Genomic DNA, 27,699 nt, shown 5'->3' on the forward strand with positions numbered 1-27,699 from the left:
CTGAGTGGGAGTTCATTAAATAATTTGATTAGATGAACTTAATTATCATGAACTTAGTCTAAAATCTTTGCAAAATATGTCTTGTAGATCAAATGGCCAACGCTCATGTCAACATGAACTTCAACGCGTTCCTAGAGAAAACCAAGCTGAAAGATGATGGCAGCAACTATACAGACTGGGTCCGGAACCTTAGGATCATCCTCATAGCTGCCAAGAAAGCATATGTCCTTGAAGCACCGTTAGGTGACCCACCTGCTCTCCCAGCACTGCAAGACGATTTGAACGTTTGGCAGACACGTGCTGATGATTACTCCCTCGTTCAGTGCGGCATGCTTTACAGCTTAGAACCGGGGCTCCAAAAGCGTTTTGAGCATCACGGAGCATATGAGATGTTCGAGGAGCTGAAACTAGTTTTCCAAGCTCACGCCCGGGTCGAGAGATATGACATCTCCGACAAGTTCTATAGTTGTAAGATGGAGGAAAATAGTTCTGTCAGTGAGCACATACTCAAGATGTCTGGGTTGCACAACCGTATGACCCAGCTGAATATTAACCTCCCTGATGAGGCGGTCATTGACAGAATCCTTCAGTCGCTCCCACCAAGCTACAAGAGCTTTGTGATGAACTACAATATGCAGGGGATGGTAAAGACCATTCCTGAAGTATTTTCTATGCTGAAGTCAGCAGAGGTTGAAATCAAGAAAGAACATCAAGTGTTGATGGTCAATAAGACCACTAAGTTCAAGAAGGGCAAGGGTAAGAAGAACTTCAAGAAGGACGGCAAGGAGGTTGCCGCGCCTGGTAAGCCAGTTACCGGGAAGAAGTCAAAGAATGGACCCAAGCCTGAGACTGAGTGCTTTTATTGCAAGGGGAAGGGTCACTGGAAGCGGAACTGCCCCAAATACTTAGCGGATAAGAAGGCCGGCAACACTAAAGGTATATTTGATATACATGTAATTGATGTGTACCTTACCAGTACTCGTAGTAACTCCTGGGTATTTGATACCGGTGCCGTTGCTCATATTTGTAACTCACAGCAGGAGCTGCGGAATAAGCGGAGACTGGCGAAGGACGAGGTGACGATGCGCGTCGGGAATGGTTCCAGGGTCGATGTGATCGCCGTCGGCACGCTACCTCTACATTTACCTACGGGATTAGTTTTGAACCTTAATAATTGTTATTTGGTGCCAAGTTTGAGCATGAACATTGTATCTGGATCTCGTTTAATACGAGATGGCTACTCATTTAAATCCGAGAATAATGGTTGTTCTATTTATATGAGAGATATGTTTTATGGTCATGCCCCGATGGTCAATGGTTTATTCTTAATGAATCTCGAACGTAGTGTTACACATATTCATAGCGTGAATACCAAAAGATGTAAAGTTGATAACGATAGTCCCACATACTTGTGGCACTGCCGCCTTGGTCACATTGGTGTCAAGCGCATGAAGAAGCTCCATGCTGATGGACTTTTAGAGTCTCTCGATTATGAATCATTTGACACATGCGAACCATGCCTCATGGGCAAAATGACCAAGACTCCGTTCTCCGGAACAATGGAGCGAGCAACCAACTTGTTGGAAATCATACATACCGATGTGTGCGGTCCAATGAGTGTTGAGGCTCGCGGAGGATATCGTTATGTTCTCACTCTCACAGATGACTTGAGTAGATATGGGTATGTCTACTTGATGAAACACAAGTCTGAGACCTTTGAAAAGTTCAAGGAATTTCAGAATGAAGTAGAGAATCAACGTGACCGAAAGATAAAATTCTTACGATCGGATCGTGGAGGAGAATATTTAAGTCACGAATTTGGTACACACTTAAGAAAATGTGGAATCGTTTCACAACTCACGCCGCCTGGAACACCTCAGCGAAACGGTGTGTCCGAACGTCGTAATCGCACTCTATTGGATATGGTGCGATCTATGATGTCTCTTACCGATTTACCGCTATCATTTTGGGGATACGCTCTAGAGACAGCTACATTCACTTTAAATAGGGCACCGTCTAAATCCGTTGAGACGACACCGTATGAATTATGGTTTGGGAAGAAACCTAAGCTGTCGTTTCTAAAAGTTTGGGGATGCGATGCTTATGTCAAGAAACTTCAACCTGAAAAGCTCGAACCCAAGTCGGAAAAATGCGTCTTCATAGGATACCCCAAGGAAACCATTGGGTATACCTTCTACTTAAGATCCGAGGGCAAGATCTTTGTTGCCAAGAACGGATCCTTTCTGGAAAAGGAGTTTCTCTCGAAAGAAGTAAGTGGGAGGAAAGTAGAACTCGATGAAGTACTACCTCTTGAACGGGAAAGTAGTGCAGCTCAGGAAAATGTTCCTGTGATGCCTACACCAACTGAAGAGGAAAATAATGATGATGATCAAGGTACTTCGGATCAAGTTGCTACTGAACTTCGTAGGTCCACAAGGACACGTTCCGCACCAGAGTGGTACGGCAACCCTGTCCTGGAAATCATGTTGTTAGACAACGGTGAACCTTCGAACTATGAAGAAGCGATGGCGGGCCCAGATTCCAACAAATGGCTAGAAGCCATGAAATCCGAGATAGAATCCATGTATGAAAACAAAGTATGGACTTTGACTGACTTGCCCGATGATCGGCGAGCGATAGAAAACAAATGGATCTTTAAGAAGAAGACGGACGCGGATGGTAATGTCACCATCTATAAAGCTCGACTTGTCGCTAAGGGTTATCGGCAAGTTCAAGGGATTGACTACGATGAGACTTTCTCTCCCGTAGCGAAGCTTAAGTCCGTCCGAATCATGTTAGCAATTGCCGCATACTATGATTATGAGATATGGCAGATGGACGTCAAAACGGCATTCCTTAACGGGCATCTTAAGGAAGAACTGTATATGATGCAGCCGGAGGGTTTTGTCGATCCTAAGAATGCTAACAAAGTATGCAAGCTCCAGCGATCCATTTATGGGCTGGTGCAAGCATCTCGGAGTTGGAACATTCGCTTTGATGAAATGATCAAAGCGTTTGGGTTTATGCAGACTTATGGAGAAGCCTGCGTTTACAAGAAAGTGAGTGGGAGCTCTGTAGCATTTCTCATATTATATGTAGATGACATACTTTTGATGGGAAATGATATAGAATTCTTGGACAGCATTAAGGCCTACTTGAATAAGTGTTTTTCAATGAAGGACCTTGGAGAAGCTGCTTATATATTAGGCATCAAGATCTATAGAGATAGATCGAGACGCCTCATAGGTCTTTCACAAAGCACATACCTTGATAAGATTTTGAAGAAGTTCAAAATGGATCAGTCCAAGAAGGGGTTCTTGCCTGTATTGCAAGGTGTGAGATTGAGCTCGGCTCAATGCCCGACCACGGCAAAAGATAAAGAAGAGATGAGCGTCATCCCCTATGCCTCAGCCATAGGATCTATTATGTATGCCATGCTGTGTACCAGACCTGATGTAAACCTTGCCGTAAGTTTGGTAGGAAGGTACCAAAGTAATCCCGGCAAGGAACACTGGACAGCGGTCAAGAATATCCTGAAGTACCTGAAAAGGACAAAGGACATGTTTCTCGTTTATGGAGGTGACGAAGAGCTCGTCGTAAAGGGTTACGTCGACGCTAGCTTCGACACAGATCTGGATGACTCTAAGTCACAAACCGGATACGTGTATATGTTGAATGGTGGAGCAGTAAGCTGGTGCAGCTGCAAGCAGAGCGTCGTGGCGGGATCTACATGTGAAGCGGAGTACATGGCAGCCTCGGAGGCAGCGCATGAAGCAATTTGGGTGAAGGAGTTCATCACCGACCTAGGAGTCATACCCAATGCGTCGGGGCCGATCAAACTCTTCTGTGACAACACTGGAGCTATTGCCCTTGCCAAGGAGCCCAGGTTTCACAAGAAGACCAGGCACATCAAGCGTCGTTTCAACTCCATCCGTGAAAATGTTCAAGATGGAGACATAGATATTTGCAAAGTACATACGGATCTGAATGTCGCAGATCCGTTGACTAAACCTCTCTCGCGAGCAAAACATGATCAACACCAGAACTCTATGGGTGTTCGATTCATCACAATGTAACTAGATTATTGACTCTAGTGCAAGTGGGAGACTGTTGGAAATATGCCCTAGAGGCAATAATAAAAGCATTATTATTATATTTCCTTGTTCATGATAATTGTCTTTTATTCATGCTATAATTGTATTATCCGGAAATCGTAATACACGTGTGAATACATAGACCATAACATGTCCCTAGTGAGCCTCTAGTTGACTAGCTCGTTGGTCAACAGATAGTCATGGTTTCCTGACTATGGACATTAGATGTCATTGACAACGGGATCACATCATTAGGAGAATGATGTGATGGACAAGACCCAATCTTAAGCATAGCACAAGATCGTGTAGTTCGTTTTGCTAGAGCTTTTTCAATGTCAAGTATCTCTTCCTTAGACCATGAGATCGTGTAACTCCCGGATACCGTAAGAGTGCTTTGGGTGTACCAAACGTCACAACGTAACTGGGTGACTATAAAGGTGCACTACAGGTATCTCCGAAAGTGTCTGTTGGGTTGACACGGATCGAGACTGGGATTTGTCACTCCGTATGACGGAGAGGTATCTCTGGGCCCACTCGGTAATGCATCATCATAATGAGCTCAAAGTGACCAAGTGTTTGGTCACGGGATCATGCATTACGGTACGAGTAAAGTGACTTGCCGGTAACAAGACTGAACGAGGTATTGGGATACCGACGATCGAGTCTTGGGCATGTAACGTACCGATTGACAAAGGGAATTGTATACGGGGTTTGATCGAATCCTCGACATCGTGGTTCATCCGATGACATCATCGAGGAGCATGTGGGAGCCAACATGGGTATCCAGATCCCGCTGTTGGTTATTGCCCGAGAGCCGTCTCGGTCATGTCTACGTGTCTCCCGAACCCGTAGGGTCTACACACTTAAGGTTCGGTGACGCTAGGGTTGTATGAATATGAGTATGCAGCATACCGAATGTTGTTCGGAGTCCCGGATGAGATCCCGGACGTCACGAGGAGTTCCGAAATGGTCCTGAGGTAAAGATTTATATATAGGAAGTCTTATTTTGGTCGCCGGAAAAGTTTCGCACTTTATCGGTATTGTACCGGGAGTGCCGAAAGGGGTCCGGGGGTCCACCGGGGGGTCCACCTGCCCCGGGGGGCCACATGGGCTGTAGGGGGTGCGCCTTGGCCTATATGGGCCAAGGGCACCAGCCCCAAGAGGCCCATGCGCCAAGAAGACTTGGAGAGGGGAGAGTCCTAAAGGGGGAAGGCACCTCCGAGGTGCCTTGGGGAGGATGGACTCCTCCCCCCTCTTGGCCGCACCCCTTCCTTGGAGGAAGGGGCAAGGCTGCGCCCCCCCCCCTCTCCCTTGCCCCTATATAAAGGGAGGGGAGGGAGGGGCAGCCGCACCCATAAGCCCTGGCGCCTCCCTCCTCCCTGCAACACCTCCTCCTCCTCCCGTAGTTGCTTAGCGAAGCCCTGCCGGAGTTCTGCTGCATCCACCACCACGCCGTCATGCTGCTGGATCTTCATCAACCTCTCCTTCCCCCTTGCTGGATCAAGAAGGAGGAGACGTCATCCGCTCCGTACGTGTGTTGAACGCGGAGGTGCTGTCCGTTCGGCACTAGGTCATCGGTGATCTGAATCACGGCGAGTACGACTCCATCAACCCCGTTCCATTGAACGCTTCCGCACGCGATCTACAAGTGGTATGTAGATGCAATCACTCTCCCATGACTTGTTGCTAGATGAACTCATAGATGGATCTTGGTGAAACCGTAGGAAAAATTTTAATTTTCTGCAACGTTCCCCAACATGGTGTCCTCCATATGCCTCAGAGTGACACTTGCGTAGGATTTGTTCATGTTCATGCTCAGATACACAACGTCTAATAACACCATCTACTCCTTCTTTATAAAGGTGTGGGTCATCCCAGAAGTAATGTCTTAAATCATAAAAAAACTTTTTGTTTTGCCGGTAAGTGAAACTAGGTGGTATGAATTTAGCAACAATGTAATTAGCATAATCAGCATACCATGGAGCAGTACAAGAAGCATTTATGACAGCTAATTGTTCATCAGGAAAGCTATCATCAATAGGTAGTGGTTCATCAAGAATATTCTCTATCCTAGACAAGTTGTCTGCAACGGGGTTCTCAGCTCCCTTTCTATTAATAATATGCATATAAAATTCTTGTAGCAAGATAACCCATCTAATAAGTCTAGGTTTAGCATCTTTCTTTTCCATAATATATTTAATAGCAGCATGATCAGTGTGAATAGTTACTTTAGAATCAACAATATAAGGTCCGAACTTATCACAAGAAAATACAACTGCTAAAAATTCTTTTTCAGTAGTAGTATAATTTCTATGGGCACTGTCTAGAGTTTTACTAGCATATTGAATAACATTTAGTTTCTTATGAACTCTCTGTCCTAGAACAGCACCTACAGCATAATCACTAGCATCACACATAATTTCAAAGGGTAAATTCCAATCAGGTGGCTGAACAATAGGTGCAGAAATCAAAGCTTTCTTAAGTATTTCAAATGCTTCTGCACAATCATCATCGAAGACAAAAGGAATATCTTATAAAAACCGGCATGACCAAGGAAACTTCTTATACCTTTAATGTCCTTGGGACACGTCATCTTTTGAATAGCATGAACTTTAGCTTTATCAACTTCAATACCTCTTTCCGAAATTTTATGCCCCAAGACAATGCCTTCATTAACCATAAAGTGGCACTTCTCCCAATTCAAGACAAGACTAGTGTCTTCGCATCTCTGCAAAATTTGTTCAAGGTTTCTCAAGGAATCATCAAAATAAGATCCATAAATAGAGAAATCATCCATGAAAACCTCAACAATCTTTTCCCAAAAGTCAGAGAATATAGCCATCATACATCTTTGAAAGGTAGCAGCTGCATTACATAAACCAAAAGGCATACGTCTATAAGTAGAAGTACCGAAAGGGCAAGTAAAAGTGGTCTTTTCTTGATCCTCTGCTGACACAGGTATTTGAGAGAAACCAGAGTAACCATCTAGAAAGCAAACATGTGTATGTTTGGATAATCTTTCTAGCATTTGATCAATAAAAGGTAAATGGTAATGATCCTTTTTAGTAGCTTTATTTAATTTGTGAATATCAATTACCATCCTATAACCTGTAACAATTCTTTGTGGGATCAATTCATCTTTATCATTAGGTACGACAGTAATCCCTCCCTTCTTAGGGACACAATGGACATGACTTACCCACTGAATATCAGCAACGGGATAAATTATACCTGCCTCCAGGAGCTTTAGTATTTCATTCCTTACCACTTCTTTCATCTTATGATTTAACCGTCGTTGGTGATCAATAACTGGTTGGACGTCTTTCTCCAATTTTAGTTTGTGTTGACATAGAGTGGGACTAATGCCCTTAAGATCATCAAGAGTATATCCAATAGCAGCACGGTGCTTCGTCAGAGTTTTCAATAATCTCTCCTCTTCCTGCTCTGAAATGTTAGCACTAATAATAACATGATATATATTATTTTCATCAAGACAAGCATATTTAAGAGTATCAGGTAATGGTTTAAGCTCGAACACGGGATCACCCTTGGGTGGTGGAGGATTCCCTAGAATTTCAACAGGTAAGTTGTGTTTCAAAATAGGTCCCTGCTTAAAGAATACTTCATCTATTTCCCTTCTTTCATTCATGAACATGTCATTTTCATGGTCTAGCAAATATTGTTCTAAAGGATCGTTAGAAGGCACGATAATAGAAGCAAGACCAATAATTCCATCCTTACTAGGCAATTCTTTATCATGGGCTTGTCTATGAAATTTAGCAAAATTAAACTCATGAGACATATCACCCAAACCAATCGTAACAATATCCTTTTCGTAATCTATCTTAGCATTAACCGTATTGAAGAAGGGTCTACCAAATATGATGGGACAAAAACTATCTTGTGGGGAACCAAGAACAAGAAAATCAGCAGGATATTTAACTTTCCCACACAAGACTTCAACATCTCTAACAATCCCAACTGGTGAAACAGTATCTCTATTGGCAAGCTTAATTGTAACATCTATTTCTTCTTTCTTAGCAGGTGCAATATCATGCATAATTTCTTTATATAAGGAATGGGGTATTGCACTAGCACTAGCACCCATATCACATAAAGCCATGATAACCATGATCTCCTATTTTAACAGAAATAACAGGCTTGCCTACAACAGGTCTTTGTTTATTTTTGGCATCAGGTCTAGCAATTCTAGCAGCTTGGTCTAACTAGTTTCTCATCTCCTAGATATGTACAACCGCGAACAAGAACTGCAACGTATTGCACTGAACACAACACGACTTCAACTTTATCCTATTTTTCAAGAAATGAAACATTTGTTATTGATGAACCTGAGAAGATTTCATTTTACACAAATAAGAACGATTTCACAAATAATTAGACCAACTATCCATTATATAATCATTGTCATCTGAATATCTAGCCTATATGTACCTGCTTTGTTACTTGGTGATGACCATGTGGCTTGCTTGCATTGCTATTTTGAGCATGATCATTCTGTATTTAAATAGGAATACGCGTGAAGGGAGACACATGATCAATTATAATCAAGAATGATAGTTTTGAAGAGTTCCGTTACATGCACTTAGTAAGGAGCCTTACTCCATACGCACTTTCAGTTGCACACTTTGCTTTCAAATTAGATTAAAGTGTTATTACAAAATTATTTATTGTGATAACTTGGCAAGAATGCAGCATGCAAACAAATGAAGTTCAAGTCATGTAAATTTATACACTAAAAACATAATTGACCTAATATTCAAGGGCCAGGGTGTTCCTCAACATCTATGCAAGGTTTCCACCAAAAAGACCGTCTATGCAAGTTTGGTGTTTTATTAGTACTCATGTATCAATTCAAAATTTATTAATTAGTTTCTTTGAATACGAGATCTCTTGTAGCAGCAATGATATGTGTGTGACTAACTTTTGGTCCCATCGGGCCAAATCATGTTGTTGTTGTATGCAATACAATTTTTTAATACTTGGTTGAATCTGACTTATGATTTGCTAGCGGTGTCACAACATTTTTTGAAACGAGCTTGTCAAAATGGGATTGGTGTTTCATAATAATGTCCTTTACCTTGCACTTACATACAAAATTACACAAACTCTTGTACAATCATTGTCATTTAGATATGTACCATATGTTTACCTAGTTAGTGTCTTGGTGAAGTCGTAAACTTTGTTTAGGGCCACATGGCTGCACTGCAAGATTATTTTCAGCATGGGCATTCTGCAATTTAACAGGGAAAGATGTCATCGTCATCATTGACCTTGCACGTAGGTTAAGATTACAAGGAAGGTATATACGAACCCAGTCAGGTTATAGTTGCAAACCAAAAGGTTAATATTTCACAAAGTTTTAACTTGATGATAAGGTAGCTTTCCAGTATTTAACTACTAAAAGGGTTCAACCAGTCCCAAAATTACTGGCAGGAGATAATTGATAATTGAGTACAAGTTAGTTAACACACCTTAGTGATCACATGCTCATGTGGTAAATGCGCATTGCCACAACCCTCTTTTGATTTGGTTTGCTGCAACTCCTATTAAAGCAATAGTTGTAAGACATTCGAGTGGATCTGCATTAAATAGTACATAAAAAGCCGATTACATTACCCGCATGGTAGTTTGTGGCTCATGCACATCATTATTTGATTGTTCAAGAACATTATAAGATTCAGATTGGAGATTGTTATCTCTGTCATGTGGAGTGACCTGCAATAAAATTATTGTAATAGCATATCAGTGTTCATTAATTTAATCTTCACACAAATATAACTTCTTTTCATATGCTAACTTCATAATTTTCTGTATGAGCATCCACTTCATTTCTGCAAATCTCTCCAGGAAACTTTTTGGCAAGGAATGCAGCAATCATAGCCATCTGACCCCTGACGTCCCCTAAATCACTTTTGACTTCCTTTTCAGCACCTTTGATGTCCTCTACATTATCTTTGACATCTTCTACATTATCTTTCAGCATACGTACTTCAAACTGAAGATTTCTTGATCATATTCCCCAACAAAAGTTATTCCCTGAGAAACATTTACTCCGGTCCAATACTTTTCATCATAGTAACCTCGAAGTTTTGCCCTTTTATCAAGTGCACCTTTAAAGGCTTCAGTAGAATCGCCAATGGAAAGTCTACCATTATGATCGATTTTCATTTTTTTAACTCCTCATTAGCTGCATCCTATTGAGTAGGAATAATTATTAATTTATTACTATACTATGGAATACATTGTATGTTGGAATGTAGACAAAATAAGTAGAATGTACCATTATTGTCTTCACATTGTCACTTGTGTAATTGCCATCTTTTTTCTTATGAGCTTCATCCCATAGGTCAATCTTGTGTATCAGTGCTTTCCTTTTCATTTCCTATCCAGCAAAGTATGTTAGCTCCACTAATAGTTATTTTTGAAGATAATTGAATTGTCTTGTAATAAAAACTATGAAAAGTATCGTTGTCACCATCTATTTTTGTAGCCTGGCATGGCTTGTTCTCCCTGTTATGTGTGGATTCTTCTCTTGCTTCACACTCTGTGTTTTTCTCGCATAACTTCTGCAAAAAATAGATGCAGACACGTAATGCAAACTAATTTTGGAGTTCAGTTTGAGCATGAGAGGGTGAGATAATAACCATGTGTGAATCCTGATACCACATTCGAACTAGAGTCTCCCATTGATGCTCATTAACACCTACTGGAACATTACTAATAATTTCCTGGAGAGACCTCTCTTTGCGTTTGAAATATTTTTTCTTCAAGCGAGATTTGTAGGCTCTCCATCTTTTGCAAACAGTCATTAGGACCCAGTCTCTTGTAAGCTGCTTTCTCTCAGATGGATAGAAAATTTCTCCTTCAACAAAGTAAATTTAATTGTTTACATGTGAAATGACAATAAAGATGTATGTGATGATACGTCAAAATAAGATGTATGTGATGATGTTTCTCAAAAATTACCTCTACATCCTTGATCATGTTGTTCTTTCTCTGGAAAAATAATTCAGTGTCCCATCTTGGAATGTCCAGTGGTGCAAATGTGGAGTTCTCTGCAACGTTGCTAAGATAGCTACTAAGAATGGAACCAAACCTTTCATTCGCAACACCTTTTTCGTTAGTCTCCACAATTATCTTTCCTTCAGCTACCTGTGATAAATTCTTCAGCCAAAATTCCCCTACAATCTGTTGCGTCTCTCCATTTGGCCCTGCAAGCATGAATATCCCAACATGTCTGAAACCAGTATAATAAAAACCTCATTCCGAAGAAGATTATTCATGGCAACTTACAAATTATCTTGATTTGGCTGGTGGATTCATGAGATCTTCCTGCTACTATATTATCAATCTCCGGAGTACCTTGCAGATATTCTTCAGCAAGCTGCACATGTACTGCATCATGCATTGTAAGGTTCAAGTCCTGAAGTCGTCTTGGTATCATCGCCATCGTTAATCTGCCAAATTAACAGAAACTACAGACCTCAACCAAAAGTTCAGTGCGGCATGACACAATCTACAATGAGATGCTTCAGATTTTCAGTTTGCGAAACATGAGCTCAGTTTACAATCTTTACAAGAAAGATTAGAAATAAACAGAGGGTCAAGCCTCAGCAAAACATTACAAAGCCCCGATGACCGAGTTAGCACAGCTAAATCAGTGCACTATGTTACTTCATGTACCAGCGAGATTGAAGATGCAGTTAGGAAAGCAGCTACACAGTGCATTGACGTCTCTTGAGGTCATGACTGTTTCTTATGTATGTATATATGTTGTCATGGATGGAGCTATATATGTGTTGCATAGATCATATGTCTGATGTGCCTGTGAAAACATATATATATATATATATATATATATATATATATATATATATATATATATATATATATATATATATATATTGAGAGTATGTACGTGTAGTATGTAGTATATAACAATGATTAGGTAGTATATATACTAATTTTTAGGTAGTATATACCATATTTTGAGTATGCTCTTTTTTACGTACAAATATGTACGTATTTCACAAATATAACAAAAACTATGGGTTCATATATAATTTTTTCATGTAACTTGCTTTGAAATATCTTAGATATAGTATATGAATATATTTAAAATGATAAAGTAGTATATATATTACCACATGGTAGTATATGAGACATATGGGGTAACTACCACCGGGTGGTAGGATGGATTTTCCCTATATATATATATATATATGTGTGTGTGTGTGTGTGTGTGTGTGTGTGTGTGTGTGTGTGTGTGTGAATTCCAATTAAATTAAATGGATTTAAATGAAAACAGGGGATATGTAGCCTCTTTGCCGTCTGCTAACGGACGGCAAAGAGCTTTGCCGTCCGCTAGCAGACGGCAAAGAGGCCACATGGCAGTCACTTGTGCAAACTGGGAGCACTGGCTGCCTATTTGGTCAGCTATGCCGTCTGCTGGCGGAGGGCAAAGACCTTTGAATCTTTGCCGTCCACTGGCGGACGACATAGATGGCCACGTGGAAGCTTCCCAGTACTAACCTTACTGAGTTGTTTGCCATTCGCTGGCGGACGGAAAAGACATTTGAATTGTTGTCGTCTGCTGGCGGACGGCAAAGAGGGCCGTTAACGCCCTAACGGCTCTAACGCCACCCCGCTGCTGTTTGTAGTCTTTGCCGTCTGCTGGCCTCAGACGGCGGACGGCACAATCGTTTGCCATCAGTTTCTCAAAAACGGACGGCAAAGGAGGCCTTTGCTGGCACCTGCTCAGACGGACAGTTTGCCGTCCACTGACGGACGACAAAGATGTTTCATGTCCGGGATCTATGCCTTTGCCGTCCGCCATGGCAGACGGCAAAGAAGTGGATTCCAGTAGTGATACCTGCGTACGCCGTGTTAAATAAACAATCCTAGATCTTTACACTCCTGTTATTTGCACTTGTAATAGAGAAAAACTGGCCGAGAACCATTCCATAACTAGTGATACTATCAAGCACTTAAATCACATTGGAATCACAAAGTATAATTGGGTACATGAATTAAATTAACTAGTCATCGACCCGTGCATCTGCACGGGCTAGCACTTTTAATTGGTACAAATATAAAATGTTTGAACATAGTATGAATATATTCTTTTGTGAATTATTACTACTATTATTATATTCTAGAAAATATAGTTAGAAATTCAAAGTTGTTGCATTTATCATGTATTCGTTACATATAAGTTCAAAAAATGTATAAGATCAAGCGACGTATTGTAGCATTTATCTTCCTTTCTTTACCCTACATAAAAAACATATTTTTTTCCTTTTTTTCCATCGAAGCAATATAAACATTTATGTTAGGACCCTTCACGTATTAATTTCACCAAGTTTGGTCTGATTATCTAAGAATTTGTTTCTATACACAACAATGGATAACATATGTGATACTGTAGCTAATTATAAGTTCTTGTGTTAAGCATTCTTACAGAATTTCTTTCGTGATTTTCTAATACCTTAAGAGACATAGGTTGTTCAGATTTTATGTTTTAATGAATAAATTATTAAACAATCCTTTTTTTATTATTACAGAATTTCTTGTATGATCAAGTTGCTGGGAACTGTGCGATAAATTATTCAGATTTACGTTATCCTTATCCGTACCAAAAATTATTAAGTGTTTTTTTGTGGCTTGATCCAAGGGTTTATGTTAAGAGTGTGCCTGATGTTTTAATACTATCCATCCTTACTACATACACATACATAATTTTGTGTACATCTTTGTGAAGAATGATAATACATCCGTTTTTTGGCAACTGTATTTATTTAGATGCTTTAAAGATATTTTGACAGCTATACTTTTTTCTTATTTACTCAATATCACGGGCACATTTAATATTTAAAATTTTGCCTGCTGATTTTGCTTGTGTGTACGACACCCATCAAATGTTGTTTGCTTGTACGCCCTATATGGGAAACATGATGTGATGTACACCTCTTTCCTGGGCCCCTGTGCTATATGCACCAACAAAACTCGCCAATGAAAACAGAATCACAATTTAAGTGGCACAATAAGGCCAACCGAAGAACTCAAAACTTTAGTTTGATTCCTCAAAAATGAATTTACTCCCCAAAAATTAATATACTCCTCAAAAATAAATAAACAGAAAATACCACCTAACCTTGTTCTAATCTGATTTCCTAGGTCGTTCATCTCGTTGAGTATATCCTTTAGTATTGAGTCTTGACTCGATCCAAGTCTTTACTTGCCGCACGCCATCTATTCCATCTAGCCGCCCGTCTCGACGACCTCCTCATCCGTACTTCACATATATAACTGTGAAACCCATGTCTTGCCATACAAAATCAATTATTGTGGGATAAAATATGTTACTGAAATATACATGTGGCCAGAACTTGGAAACTGCGTCTGAAAGGTCAAAGTGAAATATGATCAGGAGATCTGGATATGCATGTTTGAGTGGATTGTACATGCTAAATCAACATACCATGGGTGAAATCGTGTAGTATAGAGTATATATGCGTAGACTGCTTGATTGGGTAGTTCCTGCTAAATTAGTATCATGAGATAAAATCATGTACATATACATGATGGATTGCTGTACTTGGAAATCGAAATTCATATGCTGAGGTTAATATACCTGATGGGTTGCTGTAGTTGAAAAAAGAGATTGAATGGTTGGAGACGAACACCATTGGAGAGCTGAATAGACTTGATAAGACGGAGGAAATAATCACCGCCATCGAACATTGGTAGGAGAGCACAATTTAAGGGGAGGAGGAGGTAGCGGCCATGTAGGACTCCATGGAGATTTTAATTGGCAGTATATTTTATTGAGATGGAGGCTTTTACGGGCAATCAATCAATCGGATTGTGGTTTTATTCTCCTTTTTTCTTTCCCTTTTTCGTTGGAAGTTTTTTAGGAGATTCCGCTTTCCTTCTTTATTTTGATTGAGGGAACGGCTGGAGTTTTTTTATTTGTTTCATGAACGTGGGTCGTCTCAGATCGTTTTTCAATGGGACGGGACAATTTGTGTTACGCAAATTTTCATTCTATCCTGTACGTAAATTCTAAAATCCAACGGTTTAATTAATTTTGATGATGTGGGCTTATTAGAGTACTTGAAAGGTGCCTCCAATTAGTAATAAGAAGGTGAAATCCAGCCGCGCATGCATGTGTACAGGAGAGCTAACGGCCGCCCGATTTTTAATCGTCTTCACATCGTCTACACTTTTGTCGTCCGTACAGCATTTCCGATGGCTTAATGCCACTGAATTTAAAGAGCTTGATAAAAAATTATGATAGACCTGATAGTGACGATGCAGAAAACAAAGGGAAGGTGTGCCACTTACGGGTACAACTCGATGCTCTCGGACATTGGAGTGAAGGGCAAGCTTAGTGGTGGCTGCTGCTGTGAGCCTTTGTGGACTCAGCAATCTCGTTATCATGCATACCAAAACTAAAAAAACTTTAATGAGTATGGAATAATTAAATGGTGAGGTTGCAGCCAGCACTAAGCATTTGTATCTGGATAACTTGCGGATACAAGCATAAGAAGAGTAATTCTATGCATAACTCGGTGCAAACTAGTATGATCACAAAGTGATCCTGAACACCTACTTACGAGTCGTGTAATAACTCCACCGTGTTCTCTTCTCGAACTCCTTCAAAAAAAGACGACCACGGTTACTCACGTGGTTGGTGTATATTAATTGAGTTTACTTTGGAAGTTCTCTACAACCGAATATCATAAACTTTCAAGTCGCCACATAACCATAGGCACGGCTTTCTGAAAGATTTAACCATGCAGGGGTGTTCGAACTCGTCCAATTACAAAATTAACCACAAGTTGCTTCGAAATACATCAACATTGGGATAGTCTGTCGAAATCCCGATGCACAAGACACGCGACAATGGTAAAACAAATCTAGCAAGACCTCCCGGGGTGTTGACGATCCCGATAAAAGCTGCACATATTGCTAATTTTGATGACTTTTCATCATACCATCAAAGGTTTTGTGTTTGTGTGTTTTTCTTTTCATGGTTACATTATGTCTCACTCCATAAATCCTTATTGCAATACTATAAATTCCTGCAGCAACACGTGGGGTTTCATCGAGCTGCCTAGTGGACCTAGGCATGCATGCACGTCTATAACTCAACTAGCATGCTAATCCTTGGTTTGGATAAGCATGCATGCTAACAAACTACTAGCTATTAATAGGTACGTAGTCACTAGCCGGCCACCTTGTCATGTACACGTACGTGTTGATCCGTCCGTTGCATAGCTATTTTGGCAGGCCTAAATAATTGATAGATAATCTCCGGCCATGCATGCATACACTGATCAAGACGCGCGGGCTGGAACATACCAAGCCCGCTTAATTAAGTTATGTAGATTAGCATGATGAAAATATGCACGTACCCGCATACTCACTGGCAGTCTTGATTTTGCACACTAGTGCTTCCTATTATTATTTATAATATTTAGATGACATTAGGGACAAGTAAATAAGTGAAAAAATCTCGTCAAACAGTCATCACCCAAGGGGGCTGGTTGTCAAGTTCTGCTACCAAAGACGCGAGGACATGCATATATCAGATTCATGATATTTAGAAGCTAGAAACAAACCTTGCAGAACATCACAAATAAATTACAATATGTAGGTGGTGTGATATTTTTTTTCTTCCAAACATGGCAATAAAGTTTGATGTTCAGACATGGCGTAGTCATCACCTTGGTGCACCCCATGTCCTGGATCCTCATCGCCATGGCCACCATGGTATTCTTCTTCCTCGTCCTCCTCGTCGGTTCAATCCTCATTGTTTTGGTCATTATCTCCTCCTTAGATGCATTCTTTTCGCTTTGGACATTGTTAGCATGGTCCATTATAACCTGCACCCTCATTGCCTAGGTTAGCAGCAGCTTCTTGCTCATCTTCCTCCATAGAAAATGTATCCTCAGATGCATCCTCATCGCTTATGTCATCAAGTCCTTGGAGTACTTATCCATGAATGGTTATAAACAGTCATATCTATGTTCTAAATATATCTCTAGAAGGTGATGATAATTCTTGGCTGATGAATTATTACTAAAGTTTTAGAGGCATATTTACTCTATTAAACAAATGGACATTCACATTGTCATGTTAGGGAATATACTATCTGATGATAGTTAGATGGAAAACCCCATGGTGGTGAATCATTCACATGCCCGTACACCCTTTTTGCCAGCTATGTGCAAAAACATATATTAGCATTCATAAGCAATGGAAAAAACAGAAATATTTCATGTACACAACTGACATATTGAACTTACATGCTGTAGGTAAACACATCCTTTGCCATCATTTGCTCGACAAAAGTATTTTATTGGATTCGGAAACTTGGTTGTAAATGAAAGAGTCAACTGAATACAAAAGTGTGCATCAGACATAGCATCATCTTTAACATATTTAATAAGTTCATACCACAAGTCAGAAATCGATTTAGCTAATGTCGTGTAGCCTTTAGATCCAATTTGTATATCTTCTTCACAAATTTCATAAGTTTAGTGTTATATTTCACATCTCTTTGGATTCGATGGTGCTTGAACTGGAACGGACCGGACAGTAGGTCGAAAAAAACTTGATGTCTTAGTTCTTAAGTTTATATTGATCTCAGATAGAAGTGTCAGTTTTACACTTGACATTAGTTTTGTTTCATGTGTGTTTGTTACCATTTTGCTAGCATGGATGTCTCTTGTGTATTAGGACTTTTACCATTTTTTACTTTATTACAACTTATGTTATCACTAAGTGATGTTAGTTTCACTAATGCACATTTTTTGTATAATATCTTAAATTTTATTTTTCATGTATGACCGGTAATAACAATTTCAAAACATTTTTGTACATTAATATACAATTCCTTTTATTTGTCACTACAAATAGTTTTTGTGTTATATTAAAATTGTATTTTTCCAAATAGTTTTGTTATTTTTATTTTAGTTAAAGATATTTATGTATTTTTTTTTGCATCCCAAAATAAAAACCCAGATACATCGCATTGCTCAAGGTATTGCCCAGTGTATTATAATGGTTTTATGTGTGTCCATATCGATACCACCTTTAAATAACAAAAATCTCTGGAATGTTTTGGAATGTATGAATCTAGCAAACGATGATTCAGATTAGGTGCAACTCAGGAGAGATTATCCACAGTAAACAGTATGATGTGTCAATAAACAATTATCATCCAATCCCATTTATTCTTCTCGAAAACACACTATATTAGATTTGAACTAAGCCCATACGATGAATGGCAGAACTCCACCACAGGAAACAGTATGATAAAAATGAGCTAAGGTGTGAGCAGATCCCTTAACTTCCCTACTGAACATTCTGACTTCCACCTAGAAATCATATGGAAGGTAATAGTAGAAGTATTTTATAAGGAATCCTAGACTGCACTATTATGAGATAAGTCATTCACTATAAAAAAAAACCATCCATGACACCTGTCATGGAAGTGACACATCCAAGACAATAATTATGACAAAAACATGTATCATCATGAATGTAGTGGACACCTACTTCTATGACAAAACATTATGACAGAAGTTGGGTTTTTTTGTCCTGGGCATGATGGAGGCGCACCTGCATGATGTTTTTTGGGCTATCCATATCGTAAACAAATTTGGTAGAAATGTGGTCGAGCAATTTCCAAGGATTTCTTGGTATGCGGTGTGTTGGAGGGAGCGAGCGATGCACACGTGGGTTCCACGTTTCTGACGTACATGTGTGTGTGTGTTTGTGCAAATGCATACCGAACCAGAGAGAGAGCCCTTCGCACTACTGAACCCGAGTGTTCCCTCAAACGTACTGAACCCGATCGATCCTCGTTTTTCATATGTGCATATCATTGCGCTCATGTGCGATAGTGTGGGAGGCCCCGATATACCCATTGCTCGTATGCATGAGTGTAGTAGTTGAGAGGAGCCCCCACACGCGATATGTATATTCGAGACGAGACGCTTGTCGCATGGAGCCCCCTTGCACAATACGTGGAGTTGACCAGGCCGGTTGGATCGATGTACAGTCCCCATGGCTCTGCCTCACGCGCATATGCCCCGTCCCAGTCGGCGGGGGTCCGATGAATAGGACCCCACGGAGGCCAAGTCATAGGTGGTTGGAGTTCAATGAACAGTGTTAGAGTATAAGTCTATTCGTATTGTAGTCTATCTCTATTAGTCTAGTCTTGGAGCCCAAGCTTTGTAATCTATATAAACAACCCTTGAGGCCCCGATCAATACAACAATTACTTCTCCAATATCTTAATCTATCATGGTATCCGACGCCTAGGTTTTCCGCACCTGGTATGGCTCCGCCACCCGCGCCGCCGCCCCAGCCGACTCGGCCCCTCTTCTCCATGGCCGAGTTCCGCGCCACCGGTGCCCCACCCCCTACCTCCTCCTGTACAACTACCCAAACACCTCCCCCTTCAAACCATTGCCAACGTATCTCCCTTCATACCAATCTCATTAGACCTCGGCATCCACAACTACTACCATTGGCGCCACCTCTTCATCATCCATCTCGGGCGCTGCGGCCTACGCCATCACATTGATCCCTCCTACCCGCCACAGCCCGCTGATCCTCGCTGGGTGAAAGATGATCTCGCCATCATCCAGTGGATTTACACACGCATCTCCACGGAGCTTTTCAATCTGGTGTCCGACGATGACGCCACCGCCGCCGATCTCTGGGCTTCCCTTCAACAGATTTTTCAGGACAACTCCGACGCGCGAATCAACGCGCTCAACACCGAGCTACGCACAACCATGCAGGGAGATGTCCCAGTCTCCATCTTCTGCCAGCGAATCAAGGCTATTGGCGATGAACTCCGTGAACTTGGTGATCACGTCGAGGATCGCACACTCTCATCAACGCCCTCCTCCAAGGTCTCGGCGATCAATTCGAGAAGCAGCAGTCCTTCATCCCCATGCTCAAGCCGTACCCCACCTTCAAGGAAGTCCGCTCGATCCTCTAGCAAGAAGAGAAGAACCAGGCTCGCAAGGCGCAACGGGTGCCGCAGGTGTTTCATGCTGCCGCGCCCTCTTCTGCAGCTCCCACGCCTGGGCTGCCGCGGCAACCGACCGCCCCTCCAACTCCTGCTGTGGCTGCTGCGGCCTCAACACCACCGCCAGGCTGGCGCCCGAGTCCCAACTACAAGGGCAAGAATCCCGTCTACCGGCCTCCTGCATCTCGTCCTGCCGGACCTGCACCAGCCTCGTCATCCACCGCTCCTGCACCACCAGCTCCGTCGCCATGGCCTCCTCAGCATGATCCTTGGACTGGTCTCGTCCAGGCTTGGTCGATGCCATGGTCGCCCCCCTCGCCGTATGGTGCCCCTCCTGCGTACACGGGCACGTGGAGCCCCGGTCTTCGTCCAGCCATAGGCTCTCCGGGACTCCTTGGACCCAGGCCGCCGGCGCACGTCTACACCGCCACTCCTACTCCGCCTACCAGCACGCCAGGACCACCGTCGCCCTACAACACCATGCCGGCCTTCTACGGCAACATGCAGGCCCCAATCGCATACTACCCATCCGCTATCCCCTACGTCAACATGCAAGTTCCTGGCCCCTCTGCTCCTCCCCAACAGCCGGCTTGGGACCAAGCCGCCTTCATCAACGCCATGAACAATTTTGTCCTCAACGACGCAGGTACGGATTGGATTTTCGATTCTGGTGCATCAATGCATATGTCTTCAAATATGAATTTATTGTCGGCTTGTTTTCCTTCTGCTTTTTCCACTATCACCATTGGCGATGGCTCCACCATCCCTGTTTCATGCACTGGTCACTCTTACATCCCTTCCTCTCATGCCAATTTTCTTCTACGCAATATTCTTGTGGTTCCTTCCATGATCAAAAATCTTATCTCTGTTAGACAATTTTGCATTGACAACAAAGTTATCCTGGCCTTTGACCCTTTTGGTTTGTCTGTGAAGGATCTGACAACGGAGGCGGTCCTCGCTCGGTACAATAGCACGGGTGATCTTTATCCTCTTCATGGTGCGCCCACATCCACCTCTCGTGCCATGCTCGCCTCTGTTGATCTATGGCATCGTCGTCTCGGTCACCCCAGCAAAAACACTTTGACGTCTTTACTCCAAGAATTTTGTATCCCTAGTTCTAGCAGTCCTCATAATCCCTCTCTCTGTAATGCATGTCAATGTGGCAAACATGTTAGATTACCTTTTGGAACCTCTACTACCATTAGTACTTTTCCTTTTGAGTTACTTCACTGTGATTTATGGACCTCTCCAGTCCCTAGTGTTTCTGGTTATAAATATTATCTTGTGATCTTGGATGATTATTCTCACTATACTTGGACCTTTCCTCTTCGCGCTAAATCTGAAGTACCTGCAATCTTTCTCAACTTTCGACAATATGTAATCACACACTTTGGCTTGCCAATTCAATTTATTCAATGTGATAACGGTCGTGAATTTGATAACACCCAAAACCGCACCTTCTTTCTCTCTCAAGGCATTCTTCTTCGTTTTTCATGCCCTTATACATCTTCTCAAAATGGTAAAGCTGAACGCTGTCTTCGCTCTATTAATGATGTTCTTCGCACATTGCTTTTCCAAGCTTCTCTTCCTTCCCGTTTTTGGGTTGAAGCCCTTCGCACCGCCACACTACTTCTTAATATTCGACCAACTAAAACTTGCCCTCTTTATTCGCCTTTCCAATCTCTTTTTCTCTCCCACCCTGACTATTCTTTTTTGCGTGTTTTTGGCTGTCTATGCTTCCCAACATCGCCTCTACCGCCTCCAACAAACTAGAACCACACTCACTACCTTGCATTCACCTTGGTCTTTCTGATGATCACAAAGGATATCGTTGTTTCGATCCATCTTCTGGTCGTATCATTCTCTCTCGTCATGTCACATTCGATGAAAATACTTTTCCTTTTTCTGTCACTACAACCACAAAACCAATTCCACCACAATCCGCCACCACCAAAACCCCTTCCCTAGTTCGTCCTTCGGTCATCTCTGCTGCCATGGAATCTTGTTCTGTCTCTCCGCCGGAATCGCCCACCGTCAACCACCCTCCTGCCCCGTCTCCCACCTCTCCCGCAACTGCATCCTATACCCCAGCCGTCTTTCCCTTACCACATCCTACCACGGCAACCACCTCGACACCCACCACCTCTGATTCTTCTTCCTCACCGTCTTCTTCAACCGAAAACCCACTGCCACCCAATGTCGTTCTTATACCACCGCTCACCAATGATCATGTCATGTGCACCCGTGGAAAACGAGGATTTCTTCTCCCCACCAAACGTCTCAATCTTACCGCCACCCCAACCATGTCTCCTATTCCAACCAGTTATAAGCGAGCTCTTCTTGACCCTCTCTGGCTTTCCGCTATGCATGATGAATTTGAAGCTCTTCAGCAAAATAATACATGGACTCTTGTTCCCAAACCTTCTGGTGTTAACATTGTTTCTGGCAAATGGGTTTTTCGTCATAAATTTCATTCCGATGGCACTCTCGCTCGTTACAAAGCTCGTTGGGTGTGTCGTGGTTTCTCCCAGCAGCATGGTATTGACTTTGATGAGACTTTTTCTCCTGTTGTTAAACCAAGCACTATTCGTGTTGTTCTTAGTCTTGTTGTTTCCTCTTCTTGGCCTATTCATCAAGTTGATGTTAAAAATGCTTTTCTTCATGGCACTCTCAATGAAACTGTTTATTGTCAGCAACCCTCTGGTTTTGAGAATCCCTCCTCTCCAAATTTTGTTTGTCTCGTCCACAAATCTCTTTATGGCCTTAAACAAGCTCCTCGTGCATGGTTTCAATGCTTTGCTACTTTTATTCAAACCATAGGCTTTATTCCCTCCAAATCCGATTCTTCTCTCTTTGTTTATCAGTCTCCTACTCACACTGCCTACCTCTTGCTTTATGTTGATGATATCATTCTCACGGCTAGTTCTGATTCTTTTCTTCAACATACCATCTCTTCTCTCAATCGGGAGTTTTCCATGACAGATCTTGGTCCTCTTCATCATTTTCTAGGTATTCATGTTTCTCGCACAACATCTTCCCTCTTTCTTTCTCAACGATCATACATTTTGGACTTGCTTTCTCGTTCTGGTATGTCTGATTGTCAACCCTCTCGTACTCCAGCCGACGTTGGTGCTAAACTGTCGGCTGATGGTGATCCTCTTTCTGATCCTACTTTATATCGTAGCATCACTGGCGCTCTTCAATATGCCACTCTTACTCGTCCTGAAATCTCCTATTCTGTTCAGCAAGCCTGTCTCTTTATGCATGATCCTCGTGCTCCTCATCTGGCTCATGTCAGACGCATTCTCCGCTATTTAAAAGGCACTCTTGATCACGGTCTCCTTATTAATTCTTCTTCACCTACAAGCTTGACAGTTTATTCTGATGCAGACTGGGCAGGTTGTCCAGATACTCGACGATCTACATCCGGATTTTGCGTTTATTTGGGTGATAATCTTGTTTCTTGGTGTTCTAAAAGGCAGGTAACAGTTTCCAGGTCTTCTGCTGAGGCTGAGTATAGGGCGGTTGCTCACGCTGTGGCCGAGGCGGTGTGGCTACGGCAGCTTCTCGTTGAACTTCATCGTCCGCTCCCACGTGCTACCATTGTTTACTGTGATAACATCTCTGCAGTCTACATGGCTTCCAATCCAGTTCAACATCGTCGCACAAAGCACATTGAGATTGACATTCACTTTGTTCGTGAAAAGGTGGCTCTTGGCGAGGTTCGCGTTCTTCATGTTCCTACAAGTGCCCAATTTGCTGACATTTTTACCAAAGGACTCCCGACTGCATCGTTCACCGACATACGCTCCAGTCTCAACATTGTTTCACCTGACGTTGAGACTGCGGGGGATCTTAGAGTATAAGTCTATTCGTATTGTAATCTATCTCTATTAGTCTAGTCTTGGAGCCCAAGCTTTGTAATCTATATAAACAGACCTTAAGGCCTCGATCAATACAACAATTACTTCTCCAATATCTCAATCTATCAAACAGGACCGCGAGGAGGCCGTTCTGCGGTACTCCACACTCCAGTCAGTTGGGGATCGATGAAAGAGCCCACCATAACGTCACTGTAGCAGTACCTTGCCGTATCATTCATTGTTGTTGGACAATGGACATGCACCATTGGGAACCCAACAAAGCAGCGAGCAAAGGCAACTCATCATTGCTCCGCTCCTTCCCACCAAAGCTTTGTGTGCACTCACGAAACGCTAACTGGGCTGGGCATTTCTCCTCCTTGAAGAAAAAGAAGGTTGGGCATTTCCTTTTTCCTTTTGGGGACAAGGGAGTTCTGGCAATCAGGTACAATCTGCTGCCAACTGTCTATCTACAAACCAAGATCGTACTCCCTCCATTCCATAATGTAGTGCCTATAGATTTTTATAAAAGTCAAACTTTGCCAACTTTGACCAAGTGTATAGAGAAAATTGTCTACATCTACAATACCAAACATGTATATTTTGAAAATATCACTCACGATGTATCCAATGAGATGCATTTGGTATTCTAGATGTACCTACTTTTCTCTATATACATGGTCAAAGTTTGTAATGTTTGACTTTTGTAAAAATCTATAGGCACTACATTATGGAACGGATGGAGTAACTTATAAGAAGCATGTAGACGCGTTACTTTGTTTGCCAACTGACAAGGGAGTTCTAACAGCTTTTGCGCTTCTTGGGGGTTGTCCACGCGTTACCTTGTTTGCCTGTTCCGCCATTTACTGTCCCGTGCAACTTTGCAAGCATGAACTATTGTCCTCCAATCCAAATAGAGTATGTGCATTCTGGCATTGCCGCCCCTCTCCTTCCAGATCTCCTCCCTTCTGACCGCCTTTGGTTCCGATCGGATTTAGGGCTTCGAGCCACTGACCGTCCTCTCCTCGCCGCAATCGGAGCTCCGCGGGACAAAGGCCTGGTGGGGGATGGTGGCGGAGACTGGGCCTTCCTCCACCGCGACTATGGTTGCGGTAGCGGTGGATATCCAGGAGGATTTCCTGGACGTGTGTGTTGTCCGGCGTCGGCGGTGTAGTGGTGAGGGTTGCTCCGACGTCGGTGGCTCACCCAGGCAAGGCGGCTCTGGTCGTGCTATATCCCGGCAGCAAATGTTATCCATTGGCGTGATGGATGATGGAGGAGGTAGATCTGGTGCTCCAGCTGGGGAGTGGTGACATGGATTTTGAGCAAGATAAATAAATGTATAAACCACATAAAATATAATCACAAAATTGGCAAAATTCCGTCTTATAATGAAAAAGAATCAGTTATAATTAACCGCTCAAATTGATGATAAAAAAATAGGCATATGATATATTTTTGAATATCGATTATGCGCACAATAAACTGACAATTATTAAATATGACGAAACAAATAAACAGCCATCAAGTTTTCTCCTTGAAAAGATGGAGTACACGTGGTTTATATGTACGCTTCACAAAAAAAAACTCCATTGGAGAGCGTACACACATGCATGCATAAGGTATACAGCCACCCATCGTAATTAGTTTCTTCTTAATCTAAGCATGGATGCATTAGGCTCCAATTAAATAAGAAGGCCAAACGTTGTCTTGTAGCAGGGCCCATCTCTAGGTTTAATTGGGCCAAAGGGCCATGTCTCCCGCCGACATTCCGAGAGACCAAGTCTGCAGCGATACATTCCGAGAGCTCGTAGTTGCCGCTCGCGGAAATTCGGGACATCCTATTGGGCGCCTTCCGCGCCGCGCAAACTAACTGGCGCCTGCAAAACTGCTATCGATCGAGATTCGATCTCACGCCCTAGCGCTGACAAACGGCGAGTGTAACCACTCGACCAGCCAAATGCTAATGCTTATTTACAGCGTGAACCATTTAAAGAATAGAAACGTTGACGCACTATTAATTTCTTATTACACTGTAGCTTTTAGATTTTACATTTATTTGAAAAAATGTGCACATATTACAAATGAAGCTCATGAACATGTGAAAAAAGTTCACCAACTTTAAAAAGTTCATGTATTAAAAAAGAGTTTACAAAGTTAAAAAAGGTTCATCGAACAATTAAAGTAGTTCATCTATTTGAATAAAAAAGTTCATCAAATTTGCAAAAAAGTTCATCGATTTTGAAAAAACTTCATCAAATTTGCAAAAAAGTTCATCGATTTTGAAAAAAGTTCATCAATTTTGAAAAAAGTTCATCGATTTTGAGAAAAAGTTCAAAAAAATAAAAAAAGTTCATCAAGTTTGAAAAATAAGTTCACCGATTTTGGAAAAGGAGTTCCCCGAATTTGAAAAAAGTTCATCATATTTGGAAAAAAGTTCATCGTGTTTGGGAAAAAGTTCATCAATTTGCAAAAAGTTCATCGATTTTTTTGAAGCACTAAAAAGAAAAAAATCATTGATTTTTCTTTAAAAACATGAACTTCAAATAAAAGAGACATTGAAGAAACAAAAAAGAACAAAATAAAAAGGAAATAAAGAAAACGCAAACAAAACCGCACGGGGAAATGACCAGCGAACCAAAAAAACGGTTTGGGAAGGAAGCTTCCCAAAACCGGAGGACTCCCGTGACTGAAGAAGGAAATAAAATGGAGGAAAGAAGCTAGAAAACACGAGTGCGTCACTGGCCTAGTGGTTGCAGTCTTGGCGTAGGAGGAGGAGATTGTGAGTTGGAACTCTCGTTGCTGCATATCTTTTTTGTTCTAAATAGAATAAAGCATACATGGGCCGGCCCAGTCGCGGCAGAGGTCGGTACGCTGCAGGCGCCGGTTTGCAAAAACAGTAATAACCGGCGCCTGCAGCCTCAAATAGGGAATCCCCGGAAATTCCTATTTGCCACTCTCTACGGCAAACTGTTGCTGATTCGCACAGAGCTGGCGAGTACCGAGAAAGATGGGCCGGCCCGTTTACAAGATAATGCACGTGCTACACTTACCGGTTTTGGGGACCTCCTAGAAGTTTCCTGATCGGTTTTGGGAAGCTTCCAGAAGGTTCCTGGACCAGTTTTCTTTGGTCTTTGTTTTTTTATTTGTTGTTTTCTCTTTTTCTGTTTTTTTCTTTTCTTCCTTATTCGTTTTTTTCTTTTTCATTTTTTCTTTTTCATTTTTTCTTTTTTCATATTTCTCTTTCTATTTTTTGCAGTTTATTTGGTAATTTGTTCAGAAGTTCAAAGAATATTCTTTTTTTTAATATTTGTTCAGAAGTTCCAAAAATATTCAAGTTTTTGAAAAATGTTCATAAGTTCAAAGAATGTTCGTATTTGTTTTTTTCCAAAATTTCAATAAAATTTCTTGATTTTGGGAAAATGTCCGCCTATCAAATTATGTTCATAAGTTTGAAAAATGTTCCTGTTTTCAAATATCTGATTTTTTAATTTATTTTTCATCAAATGTTACCATTTTTTATACATTTGTTCATTTTCCAGGAATGTTCCTTATTTGAAACTTAGTTCATATATTCCAAAAGAAATTATAATTTCAAATATTGTTTGCTTCCAAAATTTTAAAAGTTTAAAATTTGAAAATTTTAAAATGTTTGCATATAATTTTTTTT

At 41.5% G+C, this 27,699-nt stretch overlaps 1 long non-coding RNA gene across 1 annotated transcript; it reads right to left on the bottom strand.

The window, feature by feature from the left end:
- Window positions 1-14,223: 14,223 nt before the first annotated feature.
- On the bottom strand, window positions 14,224-14,885 carry LOC123067100 (uncharacterized). Its single transcript, XR_006431518.1, has 3 exons — window positions 14,749-14,885; window positions 14,596-14,654; window positions 14,224-14,516 (listed from the first exon to the last, which is right to left on the bottom strand). It is a non-coding gene; the product is annotated as an uncharacterized lncRNA (long non-coding RNA).
- Window positions 14,886-27,699: the final 12,814 nt, after the last annotated feature.

This window comes from Triticum aestivum, chromosome 3B, assembly GCF_018294505.1.
Source record: "Triticum aestivum cultivar Chinese Spring chromosome 3B, IWGSC CS RefSeq v2.1, whole genome shotgun sequence".
NCBI classification, from domain to species: Eukaryota; Viridiplantae; Streptophyta; class Magnoliopsida; order Poales; family Poaceae; genus Triticum; species Triticum aestivum.